Consider the following 12,815-nt stretch of genomic DNA (forward strand, 5'->3'; position numbering starts at 1 on the left):
CAAGTACAGATAATCGTTGGGGGAGAAAAGTCCTCGACTGGCAACCATTGAGCGAAGAGGAGGCGTTGGAAGGTCCGTGGATTGACTATATCGTGAGCTGGAAAACGGTGAATGCAAGTGGCAAGTTGTCGCTCACTGTGGTGCTCTAAGGGGGAAGCTCAGTGGACGTCTTCCGGCTGATGATGATGATACTCGTAATGAGTCTCATGCGCTTTGCTCTCTGCTCATGTGCTCCGTTTTCTAATAAGTAGCTATGCGCCTCGCCTTTAGGCTCTTTTACCTTCTTCTTTTTTTGCAATTCTCCTAAGTATTTCCATTCTAACCATTAGCTATCCTGACCTTGAAGACAGCAGCAGGGGACAGCAATGTTGTGCTGATTTTGAACTTTATCCGTTGACTTTTGAATCATGGGTTCGGTTTTTCCAGGTCCAAACAAACTGGAAATATTTGGAATCAGTTTTGATTGGAGATATAATGTTCTCATAATTAAATATTATAATTTCCTTGAGCGAGGGCGAGGGGTATTTTCGAGTTTCAAAACAAGCCCAATTGTTGAAAAAAAAAGTTCTATTCGTGATATAACTTATTACGTCTTGTTTTGTAAGTACATTATGTATTAAATGCATCAACTGTGCTGTGCCTGGCTTAAAGTAAGACGAGATCATCTCTTCAATTTAAATGCGACTTAGGGACTGAGGCGTTCTGGTCTAACATACTCGGAATCACAATTGTTTTTATCACTTCTTTCCATCACTAGGCAAAAGACGAGAGTAGAAAAAGACTGACGATGACTGAGCACTACGCCACTGATGTGAAAGTTGGCAGCAGCGCTCTCTATGGCCAACTACAAACTTCAGTCTCCAGCACTGAGTTGTGTATGAAGAAAAAAATAAAATAAAAATTAACCATGTAAATATTTTCCTACCAGTCTGAAGTCGGGCGGTGCCTCAGCACGAGCCAGCAGGAGTGGACCTATAGTCATCTACCTCACCTACGCACTTTATATTGAGCTTCAATCACTTTTGTAGTCGGTTCAATTTTTTTTTAATAAATTGTTTTTCACGCTTTTTAGTGTAAATAATCTAAGATATAATGCAAGTTTAATATCAAATGCTCGTCACCTTTTAAGAAAGATTGCTTTGTCCGATGCTGAACGTTCATTATTGAGCAGTCTTGATACTTCACCACCCGTTTTACCATATGCATTACGAGGAGCATAAATTGCTTAGCAACTGTGTCAAAGTAATTAAAATTCAACCCGTGAAATACTTGTAATTGAGTAGTAACTCCGATGATCAACTGTGGTCTTCATCATCAGTTCCAGTTCACCAAATGATGATTTTCAAGAGCAAATGCACTAGTTACTACTAAATCTATCGAATTTACTATAGGTGTCGCTGCAACATTTGAAGTGTTCCCTCGATTTCCAACATTCAATCATCAGATCCAATGATAAATGACGGAGTTCTGAGGTCACAAACAAAGAAAAACACGTTTTGAAGTCGGTTAAAAAGGGAAACTAACTCACTATTTTCGCAATAAAATTGACATTAAGGTTCGCTACGGATTGTCAGTCAGCGACACGATCCTGTCAAGAGTGTAGCGACTTAGAAGAGAAGATTTCGGAAATAAACCACGTGGCCCTGGAGCACTAAAACCAATACTAAATTTTCAGCGACAACTCAAAGTCAAAAATATAACCTAATACCTTTAAAGGAGAAATTCTTGTATATCGATGGTGGAAGTCTCAATTGACGTAAGGGACAAAATGCTACTTTCAGGAGAGCGAAAAGAAGTTTTTGGTAATTTTCAAACCCTCACAGCATTGTTAATGTTTAACTTAGCAGGACGTTATAATCACGTAAAATCTTGAATTTTCTTGCTTTTTCAACGTGAAACTATAGACATTTTCGTAAAAGCTTAATAAGAAAAATAGCTGTCCCTTACGCCCGTGACATACGGGTGTCATAGCCCTTACACTCATAAACCGTAATAAATAAATAATGTAGTAACCGATTTTTGGTCTTATAGGACATCATATATTTTATTTGCTACATATTTGGACGTAAGTTCCAGTAGTAAAATTAAAAAAATAGTGAATTAACTCAAAGAACCACTTTAATTATTTAAAATAACGCGCAAAAGCCATATTTTTCCCGTCCCCTTAAAAAAATTAATTTGTAACATTTTCTTAAGTTTTAGTTTAGTTTTTGCGAGGCATATTAGGACACCAAGGATGTCTTTCCCTTCCAAACACCAGGTGTTTATAGGTTGATGGTAGTTGTGTAGTTCTTATATCGGACAGACGAAAAGAACAATAAATAGCTGAGAGGGGTCAAGGAACACATTGCATCTGTTAAAAATCGCCAGGTAAACAAGTCAGCCATAGCCGAGCATTTGTTGGAGTCAGGGCCAAACCACTGGATTGAGCTTCACAATCCCAAAATTCTGTCCACGGAACGTCATTTTTACTCAAGAATGGTTCGTGTAGCGGTTGAAATAAAAAAGCATAAGAATTTCAACCGGGACGATGGGTATAAGCTTTCATCTTCGTGGAATCCTGTTATTAATAAGTGTCGGCGTCGGGATGAATGTTCGGAGGGACGATCGGACGTTGTTAGTGTTGTGTGTCGGTGTGATAGGGTGACTAATAAAAGTGAGCAAGTGCGGGTAGTTCGTGATACGAGTGCCGCCACTATTAGTGATCAAGTGCGGGTAGTTCGAAGAACTCGCGCTGCTAGGCAGACTTGACACCCCACAATTCAGTCTACTCGTGACCATGGCAACTGTAACGTTGCCGAAACGTCGAGGTAAATATTACTTGTGTAATAATAGCGTGATAAGTCCCGTTTGTGGTATTTTGACTATGAGCGCGAGTCCTTCGAACTACCCGCACTTGATCACTAATAGTACCAGCACTCGTATCACTAACTACCCGCACTTGGTGATTTTTATTTGTCACCCCATCACACCGACTCACAACACTCATCCCGACGTCGACACTTATTAATAACAGGATTCCACGAAGATGAAGGCTTATATCCATTGTCCCGGTTGACATTTTTATGTTTTTTTTATTTCAACTGCTTCCCGTACCATTCTTGAGTAGAAATGACGTTCCGTGGACAGAATTTTGGGATTGTGAAGCTCAATCCAGTGGTTTGGTCCTGACTCCAACAAATGCTCGGCTATGGCTGACTTGTTTGTTTATAGCTGAGAGGGTCAAAGAAGATATTGCAGCTGTTAAAAATCGCCAAGTAAATAAGTTTTTATCCCGGAAAATAGCATAGTTCCGGCAGGATAGCGATAAACGAACTGATGATGTTGTTGATGACGATGATGATGAACTGATTTTCACTACCACCAGTGGCGTACTAACGCTGCTTGCTTGCATTATTGCTTACATGCTTGCTTGCTGCTTGCATGCTTGCTTGCATGTTTGATTGCATGCTTGCTTGCACTATTTCTTGCACATTTGGGAGTATCCTTGCTTGATTTGTTGTTTGCATGCGTGCTTGCCTTCTGGCTTCACGCTTGCTTGCATGCATGCTTGCACTATTTATGCTTCCTCCAACACACTGCTTGCAGCTGTGAGGGAGTGGGACGAAAGCCCGCTTCATGAGCGCTGGAGGAGATACCATAGACCGGTCATCGCGGGATCGGGGTAGCCCGCGATGTTCATCTAACCCAGGCCGATAAAATTGCATGTTTGTTGATTTGATTGACAAAATTACATGCTCACTTGCAAGCTTGCTTAGGTGGTTGCTTACATGCTTGCTTGCATGCTTGCTTGCATGCTTTCTTGCATGCTTGCTTGCACTATTTCTTGCACATTTGGGAGTATGCTTGCTTGAGTTGTTGTTTCAATCACTACAAGTTCTAAAAACCATCTGTTTTGATGCCTCCTACGACCTAACATTAACAAGGTATTTTAATGAACTAAAAGAAGCAAGCAAGGTATTTTACTTTAAGTGCCCCTTACACCCATAAAGTAACCTCAATTTTTAAAATGTCTGTTTGTTACTGTCCCTTACGACCAACAATTTACTCTAGTTTTAGCTTTTGATGTCCCTTACGCCCATAAGAATATTCCTTATTTTATAAGTTGCTGTTGTTAATGCCCTTTACGACGTACCAATTACACCTTTTTTTTAAATGTCTGTTTGCTACTGTCCCTTACGAGCGGCAATTTACTCTAGCTCTTGCTTTTTATACCCCTTACGCCCATAAAAGTATTTCTTATTTTATAAATTGCTGTTTTTTAATGTCCTTACGACGTTCCGATTATAGCATTTTTAACTCTCACATACATAATTAATTATACAGGCCAATTATTATTATATATGCATCATCATCTCGGCCTATATACGTCCCACTGCTGGGCACAGGCTTCCTTTATTAGGATCTGTCAGGATAGCTTAAAATAAACAAAGTAGCTAAGAGAAATTTACCTCAACATCCTTGACTGAAATTCCATTACGGAAATGTTAGCTCGACGTCAAGCCATTAGGGGATCCATCAACTTAATCTTCTTTTTTGTTTTGCTTTTGGCATCTTATGAAAAAGTACGCGCGTTGACAAAGAACAAACGTAGGCAATCAAATACGTCCTCCGTGTTTGACGTGTCTGGTACGACTGACCGAATGTGCAATGCGCAAACGCTCGGCGCGTGGAAGGTAGGTAGACGCGTTAGTATTTTGATGTTAGGTACAAGAAATAGGTACAGGCGGTAAGGTTACGCCCAACAACTTCTTGCTTTTTTATCTTATTCGTTATAAAATGTTGGGTGTAAAGGGCAATGAAACAATAATTGACCCATACGCCCTTTTATTATATTTGTTGGGTTTTTTTTTAACGACATGAGCCGAGTCGTAAAGGACATATGAGACTGCCACAGCCCCTTACGACCCAAATATTAAAAAAATAATACATTTACGCCATTTTTCAGCTCAAATATTTTATATCATGTCCCTTAAGCTATTTTATTTTAAAATAATAAATGTTGATAACAGCAAAAGTAAGGGCCGTATCGTAACTTGAATACTACCAATCGACAGAGAAAAAAAAACTCTAATTTTCTATGTTTAAAAGTGATTTTCGGTATTTTGTCCCTTACGCCAATTGAGACTTCCACCATCGATATATAAATATATTTCGGGGATCTCGAAAACGGCTCCAACGATTGCGATGAAATTTATTATGTAAGGGTATTCGGGGATGAAAAATCGATCTAACTTGGTTAAGACCAAGTCTCTCTCTCTGGGAAAACGATTGTTACCGAGTTTTAGCCCGAGCAAAGCTCGGTCGCCCAGGTACTATATTGAATATAGGTAATGTTGTAAAGAAGAAGCGTTTAAGAAACTCAATCAATGATTATGGTCTTTCTGAGTGCGATGGTAGTTTAAAAAAGTGACATGCAAAAGAACCCTTTGCGGCCTAGGTACTAACAGAATGAATGTTTTGATTTTTCTAACACAGCAGCGTAAGTACTGCTTTGTGGTGGACGGACAAGCATGTAATGTCAAATGTGACAGAAAAAGAAAGGCGCGCTACTATTGTACAATATGTTTGTAGTAGTCTAGTGAGGATAATTCATGTGTAAATGTATACAGCTAAACCACACAACGGTCAGTTGACAATCGACTTGTGCATAGCTCTGGGTACCTACTTGTGTAGTTGGCAGCGTAATTATACTGTTCAATATGGCTCTGTCTAGTTGTTAGGAGGGAGGGGGAATTTTGGTAGGTGTAGTTAACGTTGTAATAACTAAAGGTTACACAGAATGCATAAAATGTTTGATAGCTATATTTAAAAGTAAAAGTAAGAGCAATGGAGTGCCTATTAAAGGTATTTCAAATGGGTTAATACTGTAATGTTTCTCATAATATGTTGTTTGTTATAACTCTTTTTTCTCTGAAACTTAACTTGTAGAGTTTTAAAGGATTTAGAATATTCTGAAAAAATATGGTTTAGTCACAAAAAAATTATGACTAATAAATTTATGACAAACATAACATTATGATTTTCAAAATATATATATATATTTTTTGAAAATCATCTAGTCGCTAGGTCCATTTTTAAGTTTTCTGTGTAATCGAATCAGAAATCAAGAGATCCACAAAAAATACCTACTAAATTAACATAGTTTAAAGAACTGATAGATTAGATTCAGCTCGGCTGAATACAGAGTACTAGCGAATGCTACTCGAATTATCTAATACAAATTTAATAACGAAATTGACAAAGATATGCTCAGTTGAACTTATATATTAAATTTAATAATTTTAGTCTTATAACCTATAGCAATAATATAAAATTAATAGCTGTGCTCTTTCGGGTAATAAAAATTGCAGATCTCAGCGAGATACATGAGAGCTGTATGATATATGAAACAAAAAAGAGTAACAAGGTATGATGTGCGTTAGTCATTATTAGCAGTGTAATAATAAAAATGTTTTACTTTTAAATAATTGCGGTACACCACGAATATAAGTTGCAGTTTATTACGTAATATTTTGAGTGGAGTATTTTGCTGTGCAATCACTAATTTTGATGTGAATTCGGATTTTGATAAAAAAGGACTTTTTTTGTTGTGCGTTTTAATACTACCCTTACTTATTGATAAGCGTGAGTAGTATGTCTCGTTGACATGCTACTTCCTCTTGTTTTTTCTATTCTGTGGTATCAACTAAGCTCCCATATTATAAGCGAAACAGCAGCTAAATGCTAGCATGATATACCTACTTTATACGTAAAATAATAATGACCAATACTGTTTACTAACATATAGTGTTTGCTCCCTCTCAGCTCGGTCAATAGCGGCCATGTTAGTTCCCGCATCTGCATATTTGATTGAATACGTCCCAGATTGTTCGTGCGGTCATTTTCAAAACGCATACAATTCACGCCATGCCATTCGAATTTCGGTCAGTGTTGATATTGGTGAGATAATAATTATACATTATTACTTTCCCTTCATGTTCACGTGACTTATTGTGGTTGATCTAAAAATTAGATTACACAATTAAAGGGGGGAAGGAGCGATTAGAATTTGCGATTGAAATAATCGTAGTTTTCATAGTAATATAAAACATATCAATATGTTAGTGAAGAAATGTTTCGGTGGCCCCTAAGTCAGTTAAATTTCCCGAAAATTATAATTATCTTAGTTCCATTTAAGTTGTTTAGCAATCCAATGTGAATAAAGGGATTTAAAAATGGCTTATAAATTACAACAAATTATTTCTTTAACCAACTACTTTTATCATTTATTTTTCCTTTTTTTTGTAGCTCGTAAAAAGAACTCCCTTTTCTCCCGCTACTCTTCATATCTATTCCATTCCATTCTATTCTATTCTATTCTCTTCCCTATCCTGGGCATGCACCTACCAATCGAGCATATCTTTATCATTTAATTATTAGTTAGTAAGAAAATTAAAATACAACATCACGGACAATAAATACCTACGTTATTAATTTATTTTACTCACATTCGGATTAACCAGTTAATTATAAACCTAGATGATATCTACTCTCTAAGTCCAGTACGAGCAGTTATAGTATTTATTTTGCAGTTCCCAAAGGCGAAAAACGCGTGGCGTGATAATACGCAGTTAGCACTAATTAAGTAGGCACTAAACAAAATAGACAATGGAGAGATAACGGGGCATATTTATTGTACCTCATGTTGCGAAGATTTAGGGGATAGACCAAAGCTTTGTTGTAGATTGTTGCACCGGGCAGTAAGTGATTTAATAGTCGCCCACTGCAGTATTATGTGTGGATCTTGTTTTCTTTGATTTGATACAATTTGTGTGTATAATTTTGTTTCTTTGTACGGGAAAAGATAAGAACGTTTTCAAACGGATTGGGTCTGAGTTTAGATTGCACCTGATATCTGTAAGTTTGAGAAGAAAATTAAAGGTTTTTTTTTGACTAATTTGATTAGGTATAACTCGGGTAAATGCGAGTCGGACTCACACCCCAATTCAGTACAAATTTGTTGATATAGCCTCAAAGGGTAACCAGTCGTAGATTTAAGTGCTGTGAACCGATATTAAAACAAGTTGTCAATTTAGAATTGACCACCAGAGCGTAATTATTTTTTTTTTCGAGCAGCAATGAAATGCGTACAATTATTACTTTTTTTATATAAATGGCGTCTGTCCCTGTCGAATGGGACAATTTTGCCAGCGTCAAATTATTACTTGATACGAGAGAGAAGCGTTCTGTGACAGCTGTTACGTCAACAAGTGCGACGTTTTGAATAAAAACAAAGTAGTGAGGTTAAGTGTTTATATTATAAGTCTTTAGTACTGATTTATGGTGTGCAATAAATAATATTTGTATTTGTATTGTATTGTAGTATCACGTAGTGATACATTGCGTGCTAATTTATTTTTTGGAAAATAAGAAGTCATTTTACTAAAACAAAATAGTGTGATTATTAGGGCCTTCACTAACTACCCTAAAGCCGAGTTTAGACCTGCAAGAAAAATCGAGCAAGTTTCATTACATTGCGAGGCTGTAAAGCCAACGAGTTTGTAGTGGTCAATCGAGCGCCGCAATGTAAAATGCAACTTGCACGTTTTTCCTTGCAAGTCTAAACTCGGCTTTAAAGTTTGAGGTTGTATCAAAAAATACACGCTGTATCTTTACCTACTTTGGTAGGATGGTGGGATACTAGGGTTGGATAGATGTAAACCTACTTAAGTGCAATTTGTAATGAATAACCCCATTTAATTTTTCCACAATTATGTATTTTTATCCGTCATCATCATCATCATCTCAGCCGTAGGACGTCCACTGTTGGACATAGGCCTCCTTCATAGACCTCCAGTTGCTTCAGTTGGAAGCGGCCTGCATCCATCGTGGACCCGCTGCTTTTTAACTATCTGTACAAAACATAAATTTAAGTTAAACTTTACTAATCTTGATAATGGAGAGCTATGTTACTAAACTTGATATGGCAAAAACATAATAATTGTTTAAATTGCTATACCTACGTCCAATTATATACATGCAAAATAAAATTACCTACAAAAAAAGAAGAATACAACTAAAACAAACTTATTCTAAGCCTAAAACCTATTTTTTTTGTTTTTAGTAAATTGCTTTATAGAATTTATTTTTAAAACAAATCAAAATAACTAAACAAACCAAAATTTTACAAAACAAAATTACAAATAAAAAATACCTTGGATATCGCCCACTTGGGGCATCGTCCCCAGGACGGAGGCCGCATTGCCCCTCTGCACCGCCAAACTTAGGCGCTGGGCAAAGAAGGTACCAGCCCTATGGTCGCCTGAGACGCCGAAGAGCTTGTCCGACACTTCTTTTACAAACTTTTTTGTGTCGGACGACCATGGGCCCAAAGTTTCTATTGCAAGTGCCGCAAATATGTAGTTGTTCGAAAGAAATGCATATTTGCGACACTTAATAGTTTGGGCCTGCTCTGCGGCGGACCCAGGCTTCCGTGCAGAACCGTTAACGTGGGACGGAGCCAATGTGTCTACACAGGTGACGTCCCACGTTAAGGGGCGGCCCAGACACCAAGGCACTAAAGTACAACCATCGGGCCTCTTTCCGTCGGTGGTAGAGAGACCCGAAGGTTCAATTCTATATGAAAAAGAGAAACTTATTAAATTAAAGTTTTCATTATTACTATTATTTTTACATATTTGTAGATTCACTAAACTATGTTATACCTAATTCCAGAGACATGAAATTTTGTACGGATGCTCTTTATACAAAATGTACGCAGATGATGTATTTTTTGGAAATACCCGTAAAAACTTAGTAAACTATCGGAATTTCTATTCGACAGTTAAATAGTAGTTTATTCGAGAAAAGCTATGGATAAAGGATAGCACCGATCCTGTATTTGAAAAGCGAACACAACAATTTGCTCTATTCTTCAACTTTACCAATTCAGACGGCTGCCTTTACGCATGTTACTACATTTCGAGCTTCCAAAGCCACGTCTTAAACAATAGTTTGCAACCCGCTTATAAATTACCATCTGGTAACATTTCAACACGTGTAACGTATACGTGTGTGTAATTTATATCAAATTTGAATAAAACCAGCGTTACCGCGCGGAATGGATTTTGTTACGTAATTGTGTTTTAATGAATGAAGTTGTTAAGTTAACTTTAAGTTTAAGTTGCTTTAAGTGAATTTGTAGATGCAATTTTGATTAAAGGGTGATCAATTTGCTGGTAGATGAAAATTAAATATAGAAACATGAAGTTAGGTCAGGTTAGAAGCGGTGAGTATCAGAGTTGATAGAGCTTTGACAGTTTTAGTATCCTTATTTTGTATATGCCTGTGCAGCCTTTTACTTAATAATCGCACAACTTACATAAAACAATAGTCACGTTTTGAGATTTAATAATGTGATAGGCCTTTGTCTTAAGTTTTTACTGCGAACTAGTTGTTTACAGGTACACAACAAGTTGTGATATTCTATTTAATTGGGTTATCTGCCTAAGGTTTTTTTGCAGTGCAGTCATGGTCACCCGTAGGTGCCCGTAACCAAATGACAAAAATACGTGTGCGTTTCCATTCAAATTTATGGATCGTTATGTCGCCGCTACTCGCCGCTTGGGGCGCTGTTAAAGTCCCCATATAAATAGCAATAAAAAACAGTGAAACGAAAACGCGTTCCGAAACTTTATTGTAAATTTATTTAAAGTACAACTACGAAAGCAAATGGGAAATGTTGTTTAAATACTTATTATGAAGTTTTCGCGAGGCCTAGTGTTTTATAGTATTTTATACACTCGTTACACAATAGGAATTTTATTTGGGTGTATCTATTTACCGGCCCAGATAATACCGACCCGCTTTTTCGTGTACACGCCCATAGAATCTCAAGTCGAGTACCGTGATTAGACCATGAGGCCTTGTTGAGTTGGGATATGGTACGAGACATGGAATTTTAAAATAAAAGAGTGACACGCGCGCACAGAACAGGACGACGACACTAGTGTCCAGCCAGCTTGATTTCTTGTTTTTTTTTTATTTCATGTCATGTTTGAGAAAAGCCTATACAAGCCTCGACCGAAAAATGGGGTAATCTACTATTTGTTTGTTTCTACTGTTTGTTTTTCCGTACTCTCTTAAATACCTGTTTCAAACGTTACTTTTATTTAATTGACTGATTCAGACATCTCTTTGCAAAAGTGCAATTTATTTTTATTTTTATAAGTATTGATGATTTTATCTGAATTCTATTATGATAATTACCTAAGCACTGTCACGACTTACCATCACCTTACATATTTCATCACTCTCTTACCAACCAGGTCTGATAGAGACGCTTGAAGCGAAATGGCCGCCCAGGAAGCGAAGTTTGAAAAATGGCGTCCTTCTCGTAATTACAGATAGATCGACGATATAGAATTAATGGCAAACGTCCCGATTCTCGGATAAAGTTAAGTAACTCGAGAATTGATTTGAAATGTTATTTGCGAGCTTAATGAATGTTTCTTGGACAACTTTAATAAGAGTTTGCATCAGAAGTGAGAGTTTATTATAAGGGTCTTGCACGCGGTGTATTTTTCGTCATAGACAACATGGCGGCTCGCGCTTCAAATGTGATTCTAACATGTGTTTGTTGACTGTCATCATCATCCCAGCCTATATACGTCCCACTGCAGGGCACAGGCCTCCCCTCAGAGTGAGAGGGTACTTTTGTGGTTGTTGACTGTACTTGAGAACAATTCTCCAATTTTCATCGCCATTAAATTTTAAATCAATCCTTCCCCTAGAAGTAGGTCAAATTTAACTTGTAAAATTTGACTACACAGACCGACAAGTGAAAACGTACAATAAAAGCTTGTAAAATTTCGAAATAGTGTATAGCTGTTTTTTTATACATCCATTCTTAAAGCTGCCACTACTTTACTTCGCGCTTTATTTCGCGCTGCAGTTACGTTCCGGCGTGGAGAAAAAGACACTAGATAAAATTGCCAGCACACCAGTTAAAGTCAAAGTCAAAATATCTTTATTCAATTTAGGCTATAACAAGCACTAATGAATGTCAAAAAAAATGTACCACCGGTTCGGAAAAACCTGTGTTGAGAAGAATCCAGCAAGAAACTCAACGAGGTATAGGTATTTTTATAAACAGATTTACAATATTATTAAATGATATGTATACATCACAAGTATCACAAGTATAGTAGAAGTATAGTAGTTATTCTATCTCAGCCCTCTAGTTTGGCAATGTATCCGCAATTTGCTATTGTGGGAGTCTATGACATCCTCGTAAGTATTATTTGCTCGTTTTATAAAAAGCAATTCAGGGACTTGATACGAGAGCGGGCAGCAACGCTCTCTATTTCCGACTTGAAACTCCGAACTCCGGCACTGCAGTGTGTATGGGAAGGAGAAACCACCACTTTTTTACCAAGAAAGTCGTCATGAAGATTCAGAATAAACCAATCCTCAATCTGCGTCTAAAGTATAGCGACTTAGAAATCTGAAGCCTTATTGTTTTGACGACCAGATGGCCTCTAGGTTAGAGAACCTGACTACGAAGCTTGAGGTCCCGGGTTCGATTCCCGTGTCGGGGCAGATATTTGTATGAAAAATACGAATGTTTGTTCTCGGGTCTTGGGTGTTTAACATGTATTTAAGTATGTATCTATCTATATAATTATATTTATCCGTTGCTTAGTACCCATAACACAGGCTTTACTAAGCTTACTTTGGGACTAGGTCAATTGGTGTGAATTGTCCCGTGATATTTATAAAACACAAAATGTAAAACACAAATGCGCGGGCTTTTGCCATCGTTTTCACCATCT

The sequence above is a fragment of the Choristoneura fumiferana genome, chromosome 16 (genome assembly GCF_025370935.1).
Source record: "Choristoneura fumiferana chromosome 16, NRCan_CFum_1, whole genome shotgun sequence".
Taxonomy (NCBI): Eukaryota; Metazoa; Arthropoda; class Insecta; order Lepidoptera; family Tortricidae; genus Choristoneura; species Choristoneura fumiferana.